We start from the raw sequence: 27,338 nt of genomic DNA, 5'->3' as shown, positions 1-27,338 counted from the left end.
CACAGTTCAGGAATGCGGTTATCTCTCCAAATCATTTTCCATCTTTGTTTTCTGACCATCATTTAGTTACCATGGGCCTCTTTTTCCCTCAACCCTTACGCAAAAGTGCATACTGGAAATTCAATACCAGTCTTCTCGAAGATGCTTTGTTTAAAGACGCCTTCCGTGCTTTTTGGGTCATCCAACTTTCAAGAAAGCCCTCTTTCTCTTCTTTAGCATTATGGTGGGATAACACAAAGCTCAGATTAGAGTGTTTTGTCAGCAGTTTGTTTCAAATGATACTGACGTAAAAAATATAACAATGGCTTGTTTAGAAGCTGATATTATACGGTTAGAGTGTAAACTGGCTAAAGATAATATCAGAAGAGACCACAGGTTATTGGTTGAAAAGAAGGCTCAACTGAGAGAGCTGATTCAGGAGAAAGCAGCAGGCCTGTTAATCAGATTAAGAATAAACAATTTAAAGGTATCAGACACCCCGAGTAAATCTTTTTTCCAAATGGATTTTGTAAATAAGTCACCCAAAACCCTTTTCTCTGTACAAGACTTTAGGGGAAACATGGTTGCCAACCCTGGAGATGTAAGGTTGTGCATTAGAGAGTTTTTTTCAAAAGTCTATGCAAAACAAAATGTTTGTGAGCAAACCATGGAATTTTTAACTTCTCACCTTTCATCCCTAACTGAGCCTCAGTGCCTGGGCCTGGATTCAACAATTACTTTGCCTGAGCTAACGCAGGCCCTAAGTGAAATGGACTCGGGGAAAGCTCCTGGGATTGACGGCCTACCGGCAGAATTTTTCTTGGCTTTTTGGGACCTTTTGGGCCCTGAATTATTGAATGTCCTGGAATCATCCTTGGTGCTTGGAGAACTCCCACTAAGCTTCAGAAGAGCAGTGGTGTCGCTGATTCCAAAGACTGGGGATCTACGACAGATAAAGAATTGGCGGCCGGTCTCGTTATTATGTACGGACTATAAAATATTGTCAAAAGTGTTGGCCAGTCGGTTGAAGACGGTAATCGGTGATCTAGTCCACCATGATCAGAGTTACTGCATCCCAAACAGATCTATTTATGATAATATTTTTTTGATTAGAGACTTAATGGAATGTGATTGCTTGGAAAAAGATTTTGGGATAATATTCCTGGATTTGGAAAGGGCTTTTGACAGTGTGGATCATGTTTTTTTGTATCGGGTGCTAGAAGCATGTGGCTTTGGTGTCAATTTTAGGGCCTACGTGACTTTGTTGTACAACAATATATTTAGTTTATTTAAAATAAATAACGAACTCAGCTCTCCGGTACAGGTTCAAAGAGGGGTGAGACAAGGATGCCCGGTTTCTGGGTTATTATTTTCCTTGGTAATGGAATCACTCCTAATTTTATTTAGGAAAAATATTTCAGGAGTGACTGTATCCCCTGGGAGTCCTTCAGTAGTTGTATCGGCTTATGCAGATGATGTCTGTGTGGTTGTTAATAAGGAGAGTGATATCCCAGCACTTGTTGAATGTTTAAATCTTTTTTGCCTCGCTTCTTCTTTGAAGTGTAACTGGGACAAGAGTAAGGCCTTATGGATTCCCTGTCTCAAGAACATTCCACCTGGAAGAGTGCTGGTACCACCTGTGCATCTACCAACAAAGTTAAAATGGGTGGAAGACGGAGTCAAATACCTTGGGGTTTTCCTGGGATCTCCATATTACGTCCTCAAAAATTGGGATGGGATTGTTGAGCATGTCAAAAAAAGACTGGGACTGTGGAAACGAGCTCTGCCCCACCTTTCCTACAAAGGCAGGGTTCTAGTGGTGAATAATTTGGTGGCTTCTTCCCTGTGGCATAGGTTTATCTGCCTTCAGCCGCCAGAGGCACTACTAAAGGCAGTGCAGAGGCTACTCGTGGATTTTTTTTGGAGTGGTCACCATTGGTTACTACCAAATGTCATATGTAGCCCCTTGTCTGAAGGTGGCCAGGGACTGATCGACATAAAAAGTCGTATCATGGCTTTTCGGCTGTGTACCATACAGCAGTTGCTGTACAAGGAACGACTGCCAAGCCGACTTCTGGCCTATCACGTGCTGCGAAAAGCAAGCGGGCTCGGATATGGCCTTGAACTTTTCTTAGTCCAACTCCAACATGTCGACACATCTCATCTACCATCATTCTATCAGAGCCTTCTGAATGCCTGGCAAAGCCTTTCGACTAGTCGCCAGCAAGAAACCTATGCGACAAGCATGTTTGTGGAAGAACCCCTTTTTTACAACCTACTGTTTCCTGCAATTCCAAGAAGCCGAGACTTTTATCAACACTTTATTACAGCGGGCATAATCAAAGTGTTGGACCTCCGCCATGATTCTGGTTGGGGGTGGAAGTCGGTGCAAGAGATAGCCGATATGACTGGAATATGGTCAAACAGAATAATCGGAAGAATACTAAAGGGAATAGTAAAGAAAAGCTTCCAACTTGGACTAAGATGGACCCAGGAAGTTTTGGTGACATCCAATGACTGGCATTTTCCTGGTTTATTGGTACAGCCTAGTCACGGAGACTTGCCCCCAATTAGTGAGGGACAAAACATTTTTCAGAAATGCAGTAGTAAAGACCTGTATCGGTTATGCACTGCAGTTCTGCTTGGGAACTCACCGTTAAATGGAGTGGCCAGGTGGAAAGGGCTAATGCCGGAAGGACTCCCATCTGAGCCTGCATGGGAATCAGTATACAGTAAGCTGGTAAGCAAAAGGACAGGTGATCTCCAGTGGCGAATGATACACTGGATCATTCCATCTAATAAATTAGTGAGTCATTTCGCGCCCATATCTACGTGTTGCCCGTTCTGTGTTTACACAGAGGATGTGTTCCATGCATACGTTGATTGTGCAAGGCTTGTGCCTTTATTTCAATGGCTGAACTACATGGCTGGAAAAATGAAGATCACTTTTTCTCTGCGATCATTTATTTTTGGTTTCAATGATATGAAAGAACATGTACATATGTTGTTTTTGTTTTTAGTGGCCACGGCGAAAATGGCAATTTATTTATCGAGGAAGGAAAAACTGAAAGGAAAGCCGATTGGGCAATGTGATGTCTTGTTCTTTTTTAATGCCTTGACATCTGCAAGACTCAAACTTGAATTTTGTGATTCTGGAAGAAAGAAATGTATTGATGAGTTTATGAACATCTGGTGTTTTGATGGGATCTGCATGGTGCAGGAGAATGAATTATTGATATATTTGTAGGTTTGTTGGGATTGAATCAGTGTGTGGTCAGTTTTTCTGTTGTTGTTTTTCTTTTCTAGTTCATTGGACTGTTTTGATTTCCTGTCATTATCTCTTTTTCTTTTCTGTATTTTTGATTATTGTGCCTGTATTGAATAGTATCTTCACCGACTGGCTTGTATTTTTATATTTTTGTAATAAAAAGTCTAAAAAAAGTCTCTCTCTCTCTCGCGCCCCCTGCTGGTCGTTGGTGAGTCGTGCGTGGGTGTGGCAATCATGGCTGCTGTGTGTGAGGAGCTGTGAGTACGGTGCTGTGTTGGTGGTCTTTCCTATCCTCCTTTCACTCCATTTGTGTCCCTGTACGAGTTTGTGAAGGTTTCTCCGTGTTTCCCTTCTGCTCTTGAGACAAGAGAGGGAGAGAGAGACAGCAAGGTAACGGTTAGCCACCTGTATTAATTTATAACGTGGGTTGGTTATATCGTGCCGATTATTTATTTATTTATTTACTTATTTAACTAATTTTGATTTGTTTGGTCAGTTTATTGCATTGTTACCGTTTAGTTTGTTTAGTTTATTGCCGATAAATGGCTAATAGGAATAGTCAAAGGACTGCTGATCGTGTTAGTGATGAGGTGTTATCGCGTAAGCACGGGCTGTGCCTTGTTCCGCCGGAAGACGTGCAAATGGACGATGTTCTACTTGCAATCGGGGATTTGATCGGGGTAAATAACATTCGTGCTGCGTCTCGAATGAACCACAAAGTGGTGGTTTTCGTGTCACAAGTTAGCCTTGCAGACATCGTGGTGCAAAACGGGTTAACGTTGGGGAATGACCAATTTGTCCCGGTATCGTCCATGGACACGCCGGCGGTTAAAGTTATTTTAAGTAACGTTCCGCCCTTTCTGAGGAATGAAGGAATCCTACGAAAACTAGGGGAGCATGGGACTGTCGTCTCACGAATTATCACGGTCCCCCTGCGAACCAGGAACGGAAGGCTGAAGCATGTCGAGTCGTTTAGACGTTTCTGTTTCGTCGTACTAAAGGATGAGGCAAAACAGCTGAACATATCTATAAATTTTAAAATAGGAGATCATGATTACCGGATCTTTGCAGCTACTGAGACCTTGATTTGCTATACATGTGGGGCATACGGACACACTCGGCAGTATTGTCCTGATGTGAGGAAGAGTTATGCCACAGCAGCTGGGGCAGCCCCCCCCCCACCCCCCCACCTGTAAATGACTCGAACGACCCTGTAGATGAGCCAGGTGTCGAAAAAAGGTCAACACCGGAATACGAGGGTGCGGGTGACAGTGGTGCTGGTGGAGAAGCCCATACGGTAGTGGAGCAACCATATGTGGAGGAGAGGCTGCAACCTCAAGAACAAAGGGACTTCGAGGAGGTGAAGCTGATGGAGACCGAGTCGAGGAGAAACTTGAAACGCTCTCTTGCGAGCGATGAGAATGGAGGAAAAGGAAACAAAATGGTTCTCGTGCAGGAAGATGGTAATACAGACCAACCTGATGACCATGAGCAAAATGGTAATGCAATAGGTAGAGATGCGAATCTGCCCATTGCACAGGATGAAGAGAATCGAAGCATTACCGAGTGTGTCACCGTGTGTGATGATGGACACCCTGCACCATGCGACGAGCAGTTAAGGACCCCCATCTCAACGGAAGATGATGAGAAAGAGATCGATAAGTCGGTGGCAGACAACAACGATGGGGTAGTTGGTGCCATGCAGACGCAACAAAAATACCATGGTGACAATGACACAGATGAGGTGCCAGTACCTGACACACCACTGGGTGAGAGTGGGGGCGAGGCTGATGAGGAAGGATGCAGTCTTGCTGCCCTGAGTGAGTCTCAGAAGGAGCAGGTGAGGCAAGCAGAGGTGACAAAAGGGAAGGTCATTGATTTCTTAAACGCAACGTTTAGACAACGTCACGTTGTAATTAGAGATCACTTCCCTGATGTTCAAGCTTTCATTAAAGTTTCGAAACCTCTTTTACAGAAAAATGACCCCATGCTCTCAGAGCCTCAATTTCAACGTCTTCGCAAAGCAGTAACAAAGGCGAACAAAGAATTGCAGGCAGACGGTGAGCTACCACCTTAGAATGACAATGCGAGAAATACATATTGCCTCCCTGAACATCAATGGGGGATGTGCCCCCTTACGGAAAATTCAAGCAATCCAGGCAATGGAGAGGGTAAAAGCAGATGTCATTCTATTGCAAGAGACCCATGCCACAAACAATTTGGCAGCTGAATGGTGTAAACTTTTTAAAGGGCAATGGTGGCTGAGTGGGGTTTCCACACCCAAGGCTGGTGTTGCCATCGCCTTAAGTCCCAGGCTTCCCACTCAGAGTGTTATTTATAGGGAGGTCTATAAGGCACATTTGATAGCGGTGGAGTTCTACTGCAATACACAAAAGCTTATTATAGTAAATGTGTATGCACCAAGTGAACCTATAGAAAGAAGAACATTCTTTTCCACACTGCGGGACTTTGTAGAGGGACTGGATCCAGCTGCTCTCACCTGTATCGCAGGGGACTTTAACTGTACAATTGATCCTTCAGTTGACAGGAATGGACATGAACCCCACGGCGCTTCTGCAAAGGTGTTCGCGAGCCTCATCAAGAACTATTGTTTTGAGGATGTGTGGAGGTTGCAGCATCCAACTTCACGGGCCTACACATGGTGCAGATGTCGTGATGGCGTCATATCAAGGGCAAGGCTGGATAGGATCTATATCAATAAGCCAATGCTGAATGTGGTGTCCACTACCCAAATACTCCCAACAGGGTTTTCAGATCATAATTTAGTGGCAATGTCCTTTAAATTACCCCTGACATCAGGAGGTAGCGCATACTGGTCACTCAATACTCGGTTGTTAAGTGATAAGAAATTTAAAGATGCCTTCCGAACCGTGTGGGGGAAAATTCGGTCATCTAAGCTTGAGCATGCCAACCTTCGCATATGGTGGGACCTTGCAAAGTGTCAAGTTAAAACGTTTTGTCAACAGTATAGTCTGTTTACTACTAAAATGCAAAGTCTCTCAATTGACTCATTAAAGGCCGAAATTGCAGAATTGGAACAGAATCGTAATGGGGCTGGGAAAGATTTTGGATATGATCAGTTGCTATGGACAAAAAGGTCATTACTGACCGAAATGGTGAGGCAGCGGGCATTGGGTACCTTGGTGCGTATGAGGATGAGCTACTTGACTTTGGATATGCCAAATAAGGACTTCTTTAGCTTGGAGAATTCGGTGAAAAACTCGCAGCAAATTCATAAGCTCTGTACTGCTAATGGGTCAACGGTTACCTCCCAACTGGAGATTAAAGCGGCCTTGAAAGCATTTTACTCTGACCTGTATTCTGCCCAGAGTATCAACAGTGAGGCGATACAGGAGCTGATTGCTGGGCTCCCAGAAGTCGAGGAGGACAAGCAGCACACACTGGAATCGTCAATTTCACCTGATGAACTTGAAGCAGCCACGCGAGGCTTGAAAGATGGTAAAGCCTCGGGGATTGACGGGCTGCCTGGAGAGTTTTATAAGACATTTTGGAATCTTGTGGGACCGGATCTGCTTGAAGTCCTTGACGAAAGCCTTCGTGCTGGAGAACTTCCTCTGTCCTGTAGAAGGGCGGTCGTATGCCTTTTGCCGAAGCCTGGGAACATTCAACTCATTGAGAACTGGCGACCTGTCTCCTTACTGTGTACTGACTACAAAATCTTGTCTAAAGTATTAGCGAATCGGCTGAAAGAGGTGATCAGCTCTGTCATACAGCCGGATCAAACCTACTGTGTTCCTGGACGGTCCATGCATGATAACCTGTTTCTGGTAAGAGATATTATTTCCTGTAAAAAGTATGTGCCTGCCAGTTTTGGGTTATTGTTTCTGGATCAAACAAAGGCTTTTGATCGTGTTGATCATGCATACTTGTTTTCGGTTCTTAAGGGGATGGGTTTTGGTGAAACCTTCACAGCATATGTTAAACTGTTATATACAAACACTTTCTGTATGTTGAAAGTAAATAATAACTTATGCTCCCCCTTTCCCTTTCGACGGGGTATCCGCCAAGGCTGTCCTCTCTCGGGACTGTTGTACACAATCGCCCTTGAACCACTTTTGGCATCCTTCAGGAAGCGATTGCCTCAGGATATGGGGGTAGAGGGGTTAAAATTTGTCGTAACAGCTTATGCTGATGATGTTTGTGTTTTACTTAAAGGCCCGGGCAGTGTAGCTGCAGTACAGCAGTGCTTAAAAGACTTCTCTGCAGCCTCCTCTGGTGAAGTAAACTGGAGTAAAAGTGTAGCCTTGTGGTGTAGTTCAGGTAACCCCTCAGCCATATCACCACCATCACTCCCACAAAATCTGGTATGGAAAACAGACGGGGTCAAATATCTTGGAGTTTATCTTGGAAACCATGAAATGGAAATGAGGAATTGGGAAGGAGGTGTGGAACAAATCACATATCGTTTAAAATCATGGAAAGGACTACTGCGGTCTCTTTCATACAGAGGCCGCGCTCTTGTTATCAATAACCTGATTGCAGCGAGATTGTGGCATAAAGTCATTACCCTGCAGCCACCCAAGGAGCTGATCCCGGCCATCCAGAGGAAGCTGATAGACTTTTTTTGGAGCGGCTACCACTGGCTGCGGCCCAGTATACTGTACCACCCTCGGAAGGAGGGGGGCCAAGGAGTCATTGATGTCTCTGGGCGGATTATGGCTTTTCGCCTGCAGTCTGTGCAGAGACTACTGTATGCGGAGGAGCTGCCCTGGCGCCCATTTGCACATTTTCTATTACAACAGGCTGGTGGAATGAACTATGATCGGCACCTTCTCTTGGTGGACCTTGATTGTGTCAGCAGTGCTTCACTTCCCGCTTTTTATCGGAGTTTGCTGGATGCATGGAAAGGCCTTGAGGTTAAACGTTGTCTTGAGGCATATAATTGTCGTAATTTCCTCCAAGAGCCTCTGTTCTATAACAGCTTTTTCCCATGTATTCCTCGTAGCCATGCTTTAACTCAAAAATTCATTAAAGGAGGCGTAAGCAAAGTGAGTGATCTAAGGGATGCATCTGGAACCAAGTGGAGGTCTGCTGGGGTGGTGGCGACAGGTGTTTGTGTAGCATCTGTTCGAGTTGTTCAACAAATCAAACAGGTAGTCGTAAAAAAATTCAGGCAGCTAAACATTGGCTGGGAAGGTGCCGGAATTGTCGAAGATCTTCGACTATCTTTTCCCGAAATCAAGGTGCTGCCCTCTGTCCAGTCCAATGATGATGGGTTTCCCTCCCCCTTTCACTTAGTAACTAAGGCTGGTGTCCTTAAACTCGTGAGGGGGAAAGAAGTCTCATCCCTGTCTGGAGCGATGCGTGTGGCCTTGTGGTCAGAACGGTTAGGGCCGGGGTTTCCCTCTACTCCACTGTGGCATAATATGTTTGTTCCACCCATCTATGGGTTCTTAGCGGATATCCAATGGAGGCTAACACATTGGGCTCTCCCCTCAAACACTTTTATCCACCATCTTAATGCCTCGGTGCCTGTAAATTGTCCCTTCTGCGAACAGGAGGAGGATCTTTTTCATGCATATGTCCAGTGCAGGAGGTTAGCACCTCTACTTTCTGTGATTGCACACCTTTCTTATAAATTATCCTTCACTTTTACCGTGCATATGTTTATTTTTGGTGTACCCTTTACCTCCTCTTGTAAAAATGCTGGTGCCTTGATGAATTTCCTGATTGCCATTGCAAAATATGCAATTTATAAGTCAAGGAAAATTAAGATTGACAAATGTTATGGCGATGACGTCATTCCAATATTTAAACGGCTGGTGTCAGCAAGATTAAGGCTAGAATTTGATCACCATATGAGCAACGGGAATATTGAATTTTTTGAATGGAAATGGTGCACTCACGAGGCCTTGTGTGTGGTTCAGGACTCGGAACTCGTCATGATGTTTTAAGAAGTGCATCAAGAATGTGATGCTTTGGTGTTGTTGTACCTTTTTTTTCTCTGCTCCTGCTTGTAAATACCCTTGCGGTATAGGTTGACATCCTTGTGTATTTTGGTGGAAATAAACGGTGTTCAAAATTCAAATTCTCTCTCTCTCTCTCTCTCTCTCTCTCTCTCTCTCTCTCTCTCTCTCTCTCTCTCTCTCTCTCTCGCTCTCGCCCCCTGCTGGCCGTTTCGTGTGTTGGGCGTGGCAAGATGGCGCGTGCTCGTGCTTGTGTGTTGTAGCTCCTGGCTCGTGTTGTTTTTCATCCTCTCCCCACCAACCTTTTTACCTTTCCCCTTCCTTTGGTTTTTTCCTTTTGTACTCTTGTCGTGTATGTTGACCTTTTTCCTCCCTTCCTGCTTCGTTACCACCTGTCCCTCGTTTTTTTCTCCTCCTTCGAGACAGAGAGAGGGAGAGCCAGCACGGTAAGGGTTTGTTTGAACCACGTTTTTTCCTAACGTGGTTTAAACCGTGCTTTCGTTTCTAGTTACTTAATATATATATATTTTTTTCTATTCTTTTTTTTTTTGGGATTATACAAATCTATTTGCTTTCACTTCGTTTCTCCTTTGACGATATGGCTAATAGGAGTAGCCAAAGGCCTGCCGATCGTGTTACCGATGAGGGTTTATCGCGTAAGCACGGGCTGTGCCTTGTCCCACCGGAGGGAGTTGAAATGGATGACATTTTGCTTGCGATTGGGGATTTGATCGACGTGAGTAACATTCGTGCCGCGTCTCGTATGAATCACAAAATTGTGGTTTTTGTTTCGCAAATAAGTCTGGCCGATATTGTTGTGCAGAATGGTTTGACCTTGGGAAACGATCTGTTTGTTCCTGTGTCGTCGATGGACACGCCGGCAGTTAAAGTCATTCTGAGCAATGTTCCGCCTTTCCTAGGTAACGAGGAAATCCTACACAAGCTCGGTGAGTTTGGTACTGTCGTCTCTCGAATCATTAGGGTTCCTCTACGTACGAGAAACGGCAGGTTGAAGCACGTACAATCGTTTAGACGTTTTTGTTTTGTTGTTCTAAAAGACGCAGCGAAGCAGTTGAACACCTCCCACACCTTTAAAGTAGGCGAGCATGAATATAGAATCTTCATGGCGACCGAGACCTTGATCTGCTACGGATGTGGAGCACACGGACACACTAAGCAGTATTGCCCAGACGCCAAGAAGACGTACGCTACAGCAGCTGGGTCGGCCCCCCCTGTAACTGATGCAGTGCCCCCCGTTCATGAGCCTGGTGGAGTACAGACGCCCACACCAGAAGACCAGGGTGTGGAAAGTGGTGGCGGTGTTGCTGAGGTTAGTGCAGCAGGGGTGCACCCAGTCGATGAGGACAAGAGGCTGCAACCTCAAGAGAATATGGTCTTTGAGGAGGTATTGATGAAAGGCACCGAGGCTAAGAGGAACCTAAAACGTACCTTTTTGAGCGCCGAGGTGGAAGACAAAGGTAGCAAAGTGATACTCGTACAAACAAACAGTATCTCAGACTATCCTGATGATTCTCAGCAAGCTGGGCAGGGTGGTGACGAAACAGAGGAGAGTAGGACTTCACCCCTTGCTCTTGTTGAAGAAAATCAATGCAGCAGTATTGGTTGTGATGATGGCACCATTGTCCCTTGTGACAACGAGCAGTCCCAGGGCCTGAGTGACAACGGTTGTTGCTCACATCCGGTTGAAACGACCAAGGATGATGGTCCAAGCAGACCTATAATTATAGGCAGCAGTGGTGGCACAGATGTGCCCCTTGTGATGCAACAAGAAGACTGCAGTGGTGATGACACAGAAGGTGTGCCTGCTCCTGACACACAACAAAGGAGTTTCAACGTTGATGTGGTTAGGGAGCTGGATGAGGAAGCTCAAAGCCTTGTGTCTGTGAATGATCATCAGGGAGAAGAACAGATGGAAGCAACAAAGGAAAACGTCATCAGTTTCCTAAACGAGACGTTTAGGCAACGCTACGTTGTGATCAAAGACCATTTTCCCGATGTGAAAACTTTCATCAGGGCTGCAAGACCCCTCCTGCAAAGAAATGACCCAATGGAAATCTCGGAGGCCCAATTTCAGCGTCTTCGGAAAGCGGTCACAAAGGCGAATAAGGAATTGCAGGCGGAGGGTGAGTTACCTTTGTAAATGGCTTTGCGAAAGATATCTTGAAGCTTTGTAAAAACTCCCCCCTCACCCCTCCCCTTCAAATCTCCCCACCCTCATTGCTTCTCAATTTCCCCCCGCTCACTCCCCCTCCTCAAAGCGTCCTCCCCGCTTCTTCCCCCTTCAAACTCTCACCTCCATCTCCCCCAACCTTCTGCCTCGCTCTTCCCCCTCCTCAAATAACACCTCATTGTGGCTCACCCAATCACCATCAAACCTTTTGTCCGCCCCATCCTTCCCTTTCTCCGAGCTATTCTGAAATCTCTGACACACGTTCAACAGCTCTCCCTACCTCTTCCACCTCTTCCACATCTTACCCTACCCCTCCTCCCCCCTGTTCTGTATCTGATGCTCCCCCTTCCTCTTCATTAACGGTATGGACCTCAAACATCCGGGGCCTTCGTTCAAACTTAACTGATCTCTCCATACAGGTTGCTTCTGTCAAACCAGACGTGATCTGCTTAACAGAAACTTTCCTCCTTTATGATGTCTCTGATTCCATAGTATCTCTCCCGGGCTACTCCCTCCTCCGGTATGATAGACCTGAGCCTCGTCCTGGAGGCGGGGTTGCTATCTTTATCAAAAACTCTCTTCCTCACTCGCCCTGCACTGCACTCTCTCCACCTCACCCCCAGGAATACCTCTGGCTACGGCTTCCCCTTCGCTCCCACCTCTTGTTCATATGTGTGTTGTACCGTCCACCAAACAGTGATGACTCCATCTACATCTCGCTGTCTGATGATATGGACCAACTTCTATCTACTCATCCCAACTCTCTCTTCCTCATATGTGGTGATTTCAACTGTCATCATGCCAGTTGGCTGGGTGTGGGTACCTCTCTCACCAGCCATGGCTCCTCAGCAAAGGACTTCTGCGACTCACTGGGACTGACACAATCTGTCAATTTCCCGACCCGGATCTCAGTCAACGGAACATCTTCTCTTCTGGACTTGGTTATGACTAACTTCCCTGAAAATGTCTGCTGCTCTTCTTCTGCTCCGATCGGATCATCTGATCATGTCCTTGTTAAAGTGGACATCTCTCTGACCATCCTCAGGGAGCCTGCTCAGCGTCGACGAGTCTGGCATTTCACTCAGGCCAACTGGCACGGTCTTCAAGCAGCCATCAATCATCTGGACTGGTCTCCCATCTCTACCACCTCTGACATCAACTCATCCTGGGAATTCTTCCAAAGTAAATTGCTCTCTCTCATGCACAGATTTATCCCATCTCGTCTTCAGTTGTCATACCCTTCCTCCCGTCCATGGTACACGGAATCTTGTGGTGAGGCTGTTGCCCAGAAACAACTTGCCTTCGTCTCCTGGAAAGCAAATCCAACGGAAGGAAATCTCATTTCCTTTCACAAAGCCCGAAACAAGTGTGTGTCCACCCTCAGGAGAGCCAGGAAACAATATCTCTCCGTTCTCAAGACCGAACTCTCTTATCTGTCTCCCTCTTCCAAATCCTGGTGGCGTCTGGTCAAATCCGTTTCTGGTGTTTGTTCCCCCTCCATCCCCTCCCTTACCTCAAACGGCTCCACAGCTGACTCCGCACGTGAAAAAGCTGAATGCCTCAACTCTGTGTTTGCCTCTAAATCTTGTGTCCCAAACCCATCCCTCTCTGTACCCACCATACCCAGTCGTACCCTGCTGCTCCTGGACTCCGTGTCCTTTCCTCCTGACAAGGTGGAAAAGTTTCTGTCAACCCTCGACTCTGATTCTGCAACTGGACCCGACGGCATCAGCCCACGGGTCCTAAAATCCTGCTCTGCTGCTCTATCTCACCCTCTCTCTGTTCTCTTCACCCTCTCTTTTGCTCAAGGTCAACTGCCATCTGCTTGGAAATCAGCCAACATCACCGCTTTGCACAAAAAAGGTGCAAAAACAGATCCTAGCAACTACAGACCAATCAGCCTTCTCCCAATTATCAGCAAAGTCATGGAATCCATCATTGCTTCTGATATGAAATCTTTCCTCTTCTCCAATGGCTTGATCTCTGATCATCAATTTGGTTTCAGACCAGGTCACTCTACTCTGGACATGCTGCTTCTGCTGTCTCAACAATGGATGGAGGTCCTCAATGCCAAACAGGAAATTAGAGCTGTCTCCCTCGACATATCACGTGCCTTCGACACGGTCTGGCACCCCGCTCTGCTCACCAAACTCTCCTCCTTTGGTATCCATGGAAATCTCCACGCATGGCTGGCGGACTTCCTCTCTAGTCGTCGTCAACGTGTGGCCCTGAATGGGTTTCTCTCATCTCCTCTTCCTGTTCAGGCTGGAGTTCCCCAAGGCAGTGTTCTGGGCCCCGTGCTTTTTCTGGTCTTCATCAATGATCTCTCTGACTCTCTCGAAAATCCTCTCTATCTCTTTGCTGATGACTCCACTCTCTGCCGCTCCATTCCTCTTCCCTCAGATCGGCAGTCTGCTGCCTCCTCACTCTCTGAAGACCTGGACAAAATCACAGACTGGTCAAACAAGTGGAACATGTCTTTCAATCCTGACAAATCTCACACTCTTACTATGTCTCTCCGAAAAGATCGACTGGACAACCCTCCCATCTACTTTCTCAACAATCCTCTCCAAGAAGTTCTGTCGCTCAAGATTTTGGGTCTCACTATCTGCCATGATCTTTCTTGGGAAAACCACATTTCCAAGCTGGCCTCCAAAGCCAGTCGCCGACTGGGCATCCTCCGTCGTGTGAAGTCCTTCCTCGGCACACCTGAGCTCCTCACCACATACAAGGCTTTCATCCGCAGCTCAATGGAATACTGTTCTCCCCTATGGGCCGGTGCTCCTGCCTCACACCTAGCTCGGCTTCACGCTGTTGAAACCAAAGCTTTCAGAATTATTGGAATCTCCCGCGATGAAGCTATCTCTGAGGGCCTTTCACTCACTCACCGCAGGCAGGTAGGTGGTCTTTCTGTCTTCTACCGACTCCTCTCCGGCCTTGCACCCCCAGCTCTCTCTGTGCTCTGTCCCCCAAATATTCCTACAGGTCGCACAAGATCTGCCAGCAACCCTCTGATGGTTAAACTGCCGAAATCTCGGCTCTCCGCTCACCTTCACTCTTTCATTCCTCTTTTCTCCCGCCTCTGGAACAAACTCCCTCACTCCCTTCAATCCCACTCCTCCCTCCAGGTCTTTAAAACAGCTGTTCACCACCATCTCTTATCTTCCCCCATCCAAAACCTTGATCTTTTCTACCCCCGCTAATTCACCCCAGATCCACCTTGTTTGAAATTCCAACTTCTTTCCTGGAAGTCCTGGCAGTGTCCATATGTTTTATACCTCTCCCACTGCCCCCTTCCCACGCCCCCCCCCCCCCCCAAAGCCCTCGCCCTCTCTCAGATCTCTCGATGTCTCCATGTCTCTCGGTCCCTGCTCTCAAATGTTGTGTTTGTGTCCTTCCCCCTCTCTCCCCATCTTGTCTACCGCTCCCTATGTTATATGTTTTATGTGTCGGTTTGTCTTTCTGTGTGTTCATGTGATTAATGTTCGCTCTTTCATGAGCCTCGATATTGTATACAAAAAAAAAAAAAAAAAAAAATATGTATCGCATCCCTGAATATCAATGGGGGTTGTACCCCCTTATGAAAAATTCAGACAATTCAGGCGATGGAGAGGGTGAAAGCCGACATCATCCTGATACAGGAGACTCATGCTACGAACACCCTGGTTGCTGAATGGGGAAAACTTTATCGAGGGCAGTGGTGGCTGAGTGGGTTTACCACACCCAAAGCTGGTGTTGCCATCGCCTTGAGTGATAGAATCCCTGCTCGGAAGATTGTCTTTAAGGAAATTTATAAGGGACATCTGATAGCGGTGGATTTCTATTGCAACACGCAAAGGATCATCATTGTGAACGTATATGCACCGAGTGAGCCCATGGAAAGAAGAGTGTTCTTTTCCACTCTGCATGACTTTGTAAAAGGACTGGATACAACCGCTTTCATCTGTGTTGCTGGTGATTTCAATTGCACTATCAATCCTTCCGTAGACAGGACCGGTCATGAACCCCATCCAGCTTCTATGAGGATTTTGGAGAACATCATCAAAAATCAGCATTTGAAAGATGTTTGGAGGTTGCAACACCCAACTTCACGGTGCTATACGTGGTGCAGATGCCATGATGGGAGGATATCAATGGCAAGGCTAGACAGATTCTATGTGAATAAGCCAATGCTAAATGTGATGGCCACAACCCAGATACTCCCAACTGGTTTCACAGACCATTACCTGGTTTCAATGGGTTTTAATTTGCCTCTGACCTCAGGGGGTAGTGCGTATTGGTCACTTAATACCCACCTGCTGAATGATATGAGATTCAAAGAGGCTTTTCGAGCCGTGTGGGAAAGAATTCGGTCCTCCAAATTTGAACATGCTAACCTTCGACTGTGGTGGGACCTCGCAAAGGGTCAGGTCAAATCGTTCTGTCAACAATATAGTCTTTATGCCACTAAATTGCAAAATCTCTCGATTGATTCATTAAAGGCTGAAATTGCAGCCCTGGAGGAAAACATTAATACGGCTGGGAAAGACACTACAGGTGACCGGCTGCTATGGACTAAAAAGGCAATGTTGACTGAACTGGTACGGCAGCGAGCAATGGGCACCCTGGTACGCATGAGAATGAGTTATTTAACGTTGGATATGCCAAATAAGGCCTTGTTTGGTTTGGAGAACTCTGTTAAAAAATCACAACAGATTCATGGGCTACGTGCTGCTAATGGGCCAATAGTGACCTCCCAACAGGAGATTAAGTCTGTTTTGAAGGTTTTTTATACAAACTTGTACTCCCCCCAGAGCATAAGTAATGAGACCTTGCAGGAGCTGACTACCGGGCTTCCAAGACTTGAGGAAGACCAGCAACGCACATTGAACATGTCAGTTTCGGCTGCTGAACTTGAAACTGCTATGCGGAGCTTGAAGGATGGTAAAGCCTCTGGGATTGATGGTTTGCCCGGAGAGTTCTATAAGACTTTTTGGAAACTTGTGGGACCTGACCTGCTTGAGGTATTTGATGAATGCCTTCATGTTGGAGAGCTTCCCCTGTCCTGCAGAAGAGCAGTCATTTGCCTGTTGCCAAAGGCTGGGGACACTCAACTAGTCGAGAACTGGCGGCCTGTCTCATTGCTGTGTGCGGATTACAAGCTTTTGTCGAAGGCCTTAGCAAACCGTTTGGGAACTGTGATCAGCTCTATTGTGCACCCTGACCAGACCTACTGTGTACCAGGAAGGTCAATTTATGACAATATTTTTCTGATAAGGGATATTATTTCTTGTAATAAGTACGTGCGTGCCAGTTTTGGGTTGTTGTTTCTTGACCAAACAAAGGCTTTTGATCGTGTTGATCATACATATTTGTTTTCTGTTCTGGAGCGGATGGGTTTTGGCGAAACTTTCATTTCCTATGTCAAGCTGTTATACACTAACACCTTCTGCATGATGAAAGTAAACAACAGTTTATGTCCCCCTTTTCCTTTCCGTCGGGGTATCCGTCAAGGGTGTCCCCTTTCTGGACTTCTGTATATAATTGCCCTTGAACCACTCTTAGCATCCATCAGGCAGCGAATAACTCAGGATGTGGGAGCCGTTTTTGGTTCAAGATTTGTGGTCACAGCTTATGCTGATGATGTATGTGTTCTGATTAAGGGCCCAAGTAGTGTTGCTGCGGTGCAGCGTTGCTTTAAAGACTACTCTGCGGCCTCTTCCGCCGAAGTAAATTGGGGCAAGAGTGTAGCCTTATGGTGCGGTTCAGATAACCTTTCTTTAACACTGCCACCGTCACTCCCACATAATCTAGAGTGGAAAACAGATGGAGTCAAATATCTTGGTGTCTATCTCGGCAACCAGGAAGTAGAAACGAAGAACTGGGAAGGAATGATTGAACAAATTACACACCGGTTGAAACGATGGGAAGGACTGCTGCGATCTCTTTCTTATAAAGGCCGCTCTCTTGTTATAAATAACTTGATAGCAGCAAGATTATGGCATAAACTAATTGCCTTGCAGCCACCCAAGGAGTTGATACCAGCCATCCAGCGGGTCTTGGTTAATTTCTTTTGGAATGGATACCACTGGCTTCGGCCGCAAATACTGTACCATCCTCGGAAGGAGGGTGGACATGGAATTGTGGAGGTGTCCACCCGGCTTATGGCTTTTCGCCTACAGTCTGTGCAACGTCTGTTGTATGCTGAAGAGCTGCCCTGGCGCTCATTTGCGTTTTTCTTGTTGCAACAAGCGGGAGGCCTGTGTTATGATAGGCACTTGTTCCTGGTGAACCTTGACCGTGTCAGCTTAGTTTCAATCCCAACTTTTTATCAGGGTTTGCTGAGAGTTTGGAAAGGTTTTGGGGTTCATCGTTGCCTTGAGGCTTATAATTGCCGGATGTTTATCCAAGAGCCTATTTTCTATAACGGTTTTTTTCCATGCATTCCTCATAGTCAGACTTTGATTAGGAAATTTACTCAAGGAGGAATTGGCAAAGTTTGTGACCTGAGGGATACATCTGGGACAAAATGGATGTCTGCTGGCAGGGTGGCGGCCATTCTTGGTTTAAGATCCGTGCGTATTGTCAGCCAAATTATACGCATCGTCAAGAGGAAGTTTAAGGAGTTAAATATTGGCTGGGAAGGTATAAACAATGTCGAGGATGTTCGGCTGTCTTTCCCTGAAATTAAGGTGCTCCCAGCTCTCCAGTCGAATGGTGAACTTGTCTCTCCTTTTCATTTGGCAACAAAGGCTGGTATTCACAAGCTCCTTCGAGAAAACCAAGCATCACCCTTCTCCGGAGTAACAAGAGTGGCCTTGTGGTCCGAAAGGTTAGGGCCAGGGTCTCCTGCCACGCCACTGTGGCCTAATATGTACAAATTACCTATTTACGGGTTCCTCGCAGATATCCAGTGGAGACTAGCACATTGGGCTCTCCCTACGAACACCTTTGTTCATCACCTTGACAGCTCAGTGCCAGTAGCATGCCCCTTCTGTGTACAGAAGGAGGATCTCTTTCATGCCTATGTGAAATGCGAAAGACTAATACCTCTTTTCTTGATTCTCACACACCTTTTTGATCAGTTGTCTTTTCCTTTTACTTCACATTCTTTTATTTTTGGTGTATCTTTCAGACCCTCCTGCAAGGACTCTGGTGTCCTCCTAAACTTCTTAGCTGCTGTAGCAAAATACTCAATATATAAATCGAGGAAAATTAAAATTGATAATGGGCATGGGTTCGATGTTGTACCTATGTTTAAAGGGCTGGTGTCTGCAAGAATAAGGTTAGAGTTTGATTATTATGTGGCGAATGAAAATGTCAAACTCTTTGAATGCAAATGGTGTATCAATGAAGCCTTATGTGTTGTGAATGAATCGAATTTGTGCTTTTCTTTTTAACATTAAGAACTGTTGTTTTTTTCTATTTTTTTCTCTCCTGTAAAAATGTAACTTGACCTGGTGTGTTTTTTTGTGAAATAAATGGTGTTGCAAATTCAAATTCTCTCTCTCTCTCTCTCTCTCTCTCTCTCTCTCTCTCTCTCCCCTCCCACTTTGCACAGCTGCCGCTCGCTTAGCACGCACGTGCGATTGCCAGGTCTGTTGCTCAGTCACTGGCGGTACGTGCTGTGTCTCGTGTTGCTTTTTTCCTTTCTTCCTACCTTTTGGTCCTTTCTGCTGTCCGAGTGTCGGTGTCCCTTTCTATCGTCTTGTCGACTGAGCGAGAGAGGGAGAGACAGCGCAGTTAAAGTTATCCGCTTTAGGTGGTTAACGGGATTTATTTATTTATTTCCCAGTTATTGTTGTTGTTGTTTATTTTTTTGCATTTATTTAGGCTTTATAAACCTTTGTACCATTTATTGGTTTTTTTTTTTCGTTTAGTTACTTCAAATGGCTAGCAAGAATAGTCGAAGTAATGCCGGTCGTGACGCCGATGAGGGGTTAACAGATGAACACGGCATGTGTTTTGTCCCACCGGAAGATGTCTCGCTGGAGGAGACGCTCCTCGCAATCAGAGAATTGATCGGTTGTGAGAACATACGGGCAGCGTCCCGAATGCACCACAAGGTGGTTGTTTTCGTTTCACGTGTCCATTTCGCACGCATCGTCGTGCAGAACGGACTCACCTTGGGCAATGACCAGTTTGTTCCGGTTTCGCCATGGAACACTCCGGCCTCGAAGGTAATACTATCAAACGTTCTACCGACGCTGTCTAATGAGGAAATTCTTCAGAAGCTCGGTCAGTACGGTACTGTGGTGTCGAGAATTATCCAAGCCTCCATTCGCACCACAGACGGGAAGCTTAAGCATATCGAAACGTTTAGACGGTTTTGTTATGTTGTTTTGAAGGATGGTTTGACGCAATTGAATGTCTCTCTCGTTTTTAAGTCGTCAAAACGTGAGCACAGGATTTTTGCGGCAACGGAGAGGTTGATTTGTTACGGCTGTGGTGTACATGGACACACTCGGCAGTATTGTCCTGATGGGGAGAAAACGTATGCCACAGCAGCCGGACCACCTCCCCCCGTGACCACTACGGATGATTCTATAGATGTTTCGTCTTCAGTGCGGGAATCTACATCGGACCATCAAGGTACGGCTAAGAGTGGTGCTGATGAGACCCATACGGATGTGCTTCGTGTAAGCGATGAGTCATCCAGTACAGCTGGCCATCGTGCAACCGATGAGTCAGCAAATGTAAGGGAGAAGCCTCTACCTGTAGAGGGAATGTTTTGTGAGGAGCAGCAGATTGTAGATGCGGCGTCTCGGAAAAATTTGAAACGGTCACTTGTAAGTGCGAGGAATGAGGACAAAGGTGTTAAAGTGTTGGTGGTGCAGACAGGAAGCAGTTTAAACGATTCAGACAGTCCTTCACATGAAGATCAGCAAGGTGGTGAAACTATGGCTGACATGATACCACCTGCTCAGGATGAAGGGGAACTTTTTCCTGAAAGTTGTAAATCAACCTGCGAAACCGAACAGCCTACTGATGACCATATCAATTCTAATGGGGAATGCAAAATACCCATTACTACTAATAACGACTCCTCCCCCCCCCCATTGCAATGATGCATGAGGATGAAGAGGATGAAGAACCTAAGGTAGATGGGGATGGAACAGGTGTTTCTGTACAGGTTCAGGAGGAACTCGTTACTAGCGTCACGGAGGGAATTCTAACTACAGAGACACTGATCGGCCATGAGGAACCAGTGGCAATGGTTGACAGGGCTCCCCCCCCTCAGGAGGAAGAGCAGCCTTTGGAGATCTCAAAAGAAAATATTGTCAGATTTTTGAAGGAAACTTTCAGACAAAGGCATGTACGAATTAAGGATCATTTTCCTAATATCCAGGCCTTCCTTGCAGCCGCAAAACCTTTGCTGCAAAGGAGTGAGCATGTGGAAATCTCCGAACCTGAATTTCAGCGGCTGAGGAAATCCATCACGAAGGCAAACAAGGAATTAATTGAGGAAGAGGACTTCACCCCCTAGAAGAATCAACCATGGAACTAAATGTTGTATCCTTAAATATAAATGGGGGTCGTGCCCCCTTACGGAGGGTGCAAACCATTCAAGCGGTTGGAAAAGAAAAGGCTGACATTATTCTCTTACAAGAGACCCACGCTACTAGTGCTCAAGTAGCCGATTGGGGGAAACTTTTTAAAGAGCAATGGTGGCTAAGTGGGTTCCCTACACCTCGGGCCGGTGTTGCCATTTGCCTAAGTCACAAGATTTGTGCTCAACAGGTTTCATTTAAAGAAATCTATAAAGGGCATTTGATCTCCGTAGATTTTCTTTATAATACCCAAAAGATTATCGTAGTGAATGTTTATGCACCGTGTGACCCAATGGAGAGGAAAATTTTCTTTTCCACTCTGCGGGATTTGGTAAAAACTCTGGACCCAACAGCCTTTATCTGTATCGCGGGAGATTTTAATTGCACAATTTGTCCGTCAATTGATAGGAATGGTCATGAGCCTCATGTTGCCTCTACAAAAGCTCTAGAGGACACCATCAACATCTTTCGGTTTAAGGATGTGTGGAGATCACAACACCCACTCTCACGCTGTTATACATGGTGTAGATGCAATGATGGTATTATGTCAATGGCAAGGCTGGACAGATTCTATGTGAACAAGCCAATGTTGAATGTGGTGTCTGTCTCCAAAATTTTACCAACTGGATTCACAGACCACAGTTTAATCTCAATGTCCTTTAAGTTACCCTTTCCACCCGGTGATAGTGCTTACTGGTCTTTGAATACTCGTCTCTTACATGACAAGGAATTTAATGAGGCCTTTCACGTCGTGTGGGAGAAAATTCGCTCCTCCAGACCTGAGTATGATAGTCTCCGGCTGTGGTGGGACATTGCAAAATCCCAAATTAAGAATTTCTGTCAACAATATAGTGCATACACCACCAAAATCCAATCAATATCAATCGATCAGTTAAAATCTGAAATTATATCGTTAGAACAGAATGTTGACGAGGTTGGGAGAGGTGCACGTGACCAACTAATATGGGCAAAGAAAGCAGTGCTGGAGGAAGCGGTACGACAACGGGCGATGGGTGCCTTGGTCCGAATGCGAATGAGCTATTTAACCCTGGACATGCCAAACAAAGAGTTCTTTAAGTTAGAGTCTTCCCTCAAAAGGTCACAACAAATTCATACTTTACTCACTCCCAATGGGTCGCTGGTGACCTCTCAGCAGGCGATCAGGTGTACTCTGAAAGGGTTCTATTCTAACTTGTATTCTCCTCAGAACGTGGACAATGAGGTGATACGAGAGTTAACTGCTGGGCTTCCGAGTGTCGAGGAGGATGAGCGATGCATGCTCGATTCCCCAATTTCGGCTGATGAACTTGAAGCAGCTGTGCGGAGCCTGAAAGATGGGAAAGCTTCTGGAATAGATGGCCTGCCCACAGAATTGTACAAGACCTTCTGGGCCCTTGTGGGACCTGACTTACTCGATGTGCTCGATGAAAGCATACGTGTCGGAGAACTTCCAATGTCTTGTAGACGAGCAGTCGTTTGTTTGCTACCAAAAGCTGGGAATCTTCAACTGGTTGATAACTGGCGACCTGTCTCCTTATTGTGTGTTGATTACAAGATTTTCTCTAAAGTACTTGCTAATCGTATGAAGACTGTGATCAGTTCAGTTATACACCCGGACCAGACCTACTGTGTGCCTGGAAAATCTATTTATGATAATATTTTTTTGGTAAGAGATATTTTTTCATGCAATAAGTTCCTGCATGACGATTTTGGGTTGCTGTTTCTTGATCAAACTAAGGCCTTCGATCGTGTTGACCACAAGTACCTTTTTTCTGTCCTGAAAGGAATGGGGTTTGGTGAAACTTTCACCTCTTATGTGAAACTCCTGTATACTAATACTCAATGTATGATAAAGATCAACAATAGGTTATGCTCTCCCTTTCCTTTCCAATGGGGTATTCACCAAGGTTGCCCCCTCTCTGGGCTTTTATATATAGTCGCCCTTGAACCACTCCTTCGGTCTATTAGACAGCAAATACCTCAGGGAATGAGAAGTATAGAAGGAGCAGAATTTGTGCAGACGGCTTATGCTGATGATGTCTGTGTTTTGATTAGAAGCTCCAATGATGTCTCTGCTTTACAACGTTGTATGCGAGATTTCTCTGCAGCCTCTTCCGGTGGGATCAATTGGGATAAAAGTACAGCATTATGGTGTGGCAAAGGCAATCTCTCTTGTGTATCACCACCCTCACTCCCACACAACCTGGTCTGGAGAACGGACGGGGTTAAATATCTTGGAGTGCATATCGGTAATCGTGAAACAGAAATGAAAAATTGGGAAGGAGTGTTGGAGCAAATTATGCACAGATTGAAAGCATGGGAAGGACTGCTGAGGTCCATCTCCTATCGAGGCCGTACCCTTGTCATAAACAATCTGGTTGCAACAAAATTATGGCACAGAATTATTGCTTTACAGCCATCAAACCAACTAATTATGGCTACTCAGCGAATGCTAGTAAACTTCTTTTGGAGTGGCTACCATTGGCTGAGGCCTGAGATATTGTACTACCCCCGGAAGGAAGGTGGCCAGGGCATTGTTGATATCTCTGGTCGGGTTGTGGCCTTTCGGCTGCAGTCTCTGCAGAGACTACTGTTCGCTGAACAGCTGCCCCGGCGGCCCTTTGCATTTTTTCTGTTACAACAGGCTGGTAGACTGAGATATGATCGGCAGCTTCTTTTGATAGACCTCGAGCATATAAATTTTGCCTCTCTTCCGAGATTCTATCAGAGTTTATTGGACACTTGGAAAAGGTTTGACGTCCACCGCTTCCTTGAGGGCTATAATTGTCGAATGTTCCTTCAAGAACCCCTTTTCTTCAATAACTTTTTTCCTGGTATCCCTCATAGCCATGCCCTGATTAAAAAATGTATCCAAGGAGGGATTAACAAAGTATGTGATCTGAGAGATTCATCTGGAGTTAAGTGGAAACCTGCTGGTTTGGTGGCAACCTCAGTTGGATCTCGGTCCATCCGACTTGTAGACCAAGTTGTACGTATAGTCATTAGAAAATTTAGACAGCTAAACATCGGCTGGGAAGGTGTTGGTAACATTGAGGACTTTCGGTTAGGTTTCCCTGAAATCAAAGTGCTCCTTTCGTCTTCTCTTCAGCCGGAGATTGAACATACCCCCCCTTTTCATCTTGTAACTAAGATTGGAATCCGTGATCTCTCTCGACAAAATAAGAATGTACCCCTCTCTGGGAGAACACGAGTAGCTTTGTGGTCAGAGCGGTTAGGGTTGGGGTCTCCCTCTACCCCCCTTTGGCCTCACATGTACACCTTACCAATACATGGTGTGTTAGCGGACATACAATGGAGGTTAGCACACTGGGCGCTTCCCTCCAATATTTTTGTCCACCGTATTAACAGCTCACTGCCGGAAACTTGTCCTTTCTGTGACCAGAAGGAGGATTTGTTTCATGCTTATGTACAGTGTCGTAGACTGACATCGCTTTTCTTGTTCCTTGAATATCTTTTTCACCAATTGTCCTTCCCTTTCAATATGCATAGGTTTATATTTGGTGTGTCTTTCAGGCCCACATGTAGAGATGTGGGTGTTCTTCTCAATTTTTTGGTTGCTGTTGCAAAATATGCGATATATAAATCTCGGAAAATTAAAATAGATAACGGCTATGGCTCTGATGCTATTTCTATTTTTAAAGGGTTTGTCTCAACACGACTCAAGCTAGAATTTGATTTCTTTGTCAGTAATGGAAACGTCCAACTTTTTGAGAGAAAGTGGTGTATTGGCAATGTTCTGTGCTCAGTCGATGATTCAAAAGTGGTAATTACTTTATAATTCCTGATTGATTTGACTTTTTTTCTTTGGAACTGATTGCTTGCATATATGTTTCTTCCTGTGTCCTTGAATACATTTCTCTCTCTCTCTCTCTTAGTTTTTCGCTTAATTTGCTCTTGATGTATTTATAGCTCTTGCATGAGCATTTCCTTTAAAATTGGTTGTGGTTTTGTTTGTGTCTTCCCTTTGGTTTGTAAAATATATATTTTTTGTATATTTGCTGGTTTCTTTTAAATACCCTTTGCTCTTATTGTGGTGTCTTCATGATCCTTATGCAATTTCTTTAAACTGGTTGCTGTGTTTTTTTTTACAACTGCTTTGTGAAATGTGTTTTTTTTACAACTGCTTGTGAAATGGCTTTACATTGTTTATAATAAAAGGACACAAAAGTCAAAGTCTCTCTCTCTCTCTCTCTCTCTCTCTCTCTCTCTCTCTCTCTCTCGCGCCCCCTGCTGGCCGTTTGTGGTGGGTGTGGCATCATGGCGGCTGTGAGCAACTGCTCGGTGTTTTGGTGAGTCCGTTGTGAGTTTTCCCCCCTCTCCTGCCCTCCCCTGCCCCCCCCCCCTCCCTCTCCTTTTCCATCCTGTGTGCTTCGGCATCGTGTTTCCATCCGTTCTGTACCCTTGTCTTCGAGAGAGAGAGGATTGAGAGCGAGCCCATTTTGGGTGCGGCCTACTGGCTTTGACGACGCTTTGTAAGCCTTTTTTGCTTATAACGCACGTTTAATATTTACTTTAGTTCGATTATTTAGGTTTGACACCTTCTTGTCCGGTTCGGACAAGGGGGGGGGGGGGGGGGGGGATTTCGCCGGTATGGCGAATACACGCTCTCGTTACGAGGCGTTCGAAAATTTAACGGGTAAGCACGCATTCGCATGTGTTCCGCCCGAAGGAGCTCCTACTGAGGACATTATCCTTGCTGTGGGATCCATCATAGGAGACGGTAATGTTCGTGCGGCGTCACGAATGAACCAGAAATTTGTTGTCTTCGTGTCAGAAGAAAAACTCGTTCATGACGTCGTTAGTACCGGTCTAACCATAAAAGGGGGTCATTATATAACGGTATCCCCTATGGATACGCCAGCTACCAAGATAACAATATCCAACGTTCCACCATTTGTGCCAGGTGAGAAACTCCTATCCGTTCTGTCTCGTTATGGAAAAATTGTTTCCCGAATCTCAATGATCCCGCTCGGGTGTCGCAGCGATCGTGTTAAACACGTAATGAGCTTTAGGAGGCAGGTGTACATGATCCTCCCGGATCGCGGAGCCGATACAGGTTTAAATATATCCTTTAAAGTATCGTTGGATGATCGGGAATACCACATGTATGCTTCCTCAGCCTCCTTAACTTGCTTTAATTGTGGAGATTTCGGACACGTTAAAAGATTCTGTCCTAGGGCCGCTTGTCCGAAGTGTGGTGAACCGGGACATAACGAAAGGGCTTGCAAAAAGGCCAATCCCGCCACCGCGCCTTGCGACACCCCGACCATGCTCGCTGACACCCGGACCGTATCTCCTGTTACCCCTACCGTACCTTCCGTCACCCGGACCGTATCTCCTGTCACCCCTACCGTACCTTCCGTCACCCGGACCGTACCCTCTGACACCCCGACCGCACCTTCGGACGCCCGGACCGTACCTTCTGACACCCCGACCGTACCTTCTGACACCCCGACCGTACCTTCTGACACCCCGACCGTACTTTCTGACACCCCGACCGTACCCTTTGACCCCCCGACCGTACCCTCTGACACCCAGACCGTACCTTCTGACACCCCGACCGTACCTTCTGACACCCCGACCGTACCTTCTGACACCCCGACCGTACCTTCTGACACCCCGACCGTACCTTCTGACACCCCGACCGTACCTTCTGACACCCCGACTGAGTCGTCTGTCACACCGGTGCCTTTCGATTCCAATGTGATGACACCCACCGATGCGACTGACACAACTAGCATTGCCCCCTTTCCCGAACCCATGAACGAAGAATCCACAGTGTTTGCTAAAAAGCGAAGAGCACCAGCGCCAAGCAGTTTCGCTGGTGCTGCAAAGAGGGCGGTCATGGGCGGCACCATTTCCGGTGCACATGCGTCCGAGTGCCCCCCTGACATTCCCTCACTAACTGAGAACATGGATACCGTTGCCAATGACACCAGTGAGTCTCATTATGTAAATGAGCCAAAAAATAAAATCTGTACCTCTCACCTGGAAGTTTCCGAGTGCGAAACCTCCAGTGAAAGTATTACCATTTCCGAGCTGGGAAATGTTTTTCCGCCTGCCCCCCCTTTAAATACCGAGCAGACTAAGGATTCAATAAACGTTCCCACTGTACAAACGGGGCCAGCAAATCTGAGTTTGCCGGGATCTCAAACCCAAGCTCCGACCCCAGAAACAAATATCCACCAAAGTGTTAACGAGTGCTCTCGGGAACACCTTGAGAAACTTGTGAAGGTGCCTCCAGACAAGACCGCGGGGGCAGCGGGTAATACCCCAGATCCCGACGACATGTTATCTGACGTGTCTGAGTCCGAAGATGACATTGAGGCAACCGCGCTGTCACAAGCGATGACAGGTCACTCGCAGGTATCCCCTCAACTCGTTCTTACCTTCCTTAACGA

This window comes from Myxine glutinosa, chromosome 11 (assembly GCF_964187855.1).
Source record: "Myxine glutinosa chromosome 11, kmMyxGlut1.1, whole genome shotgun sequence".
NCBI classification, from domain to species: Eukaryota; Metazoa; Chordata; class Myxini; order Myxiniformes; family Myxinidae; genus Myxine; species Myxine glutinosa.
This window is presented reverse-complemented; position numbering follows the sequence as displayed.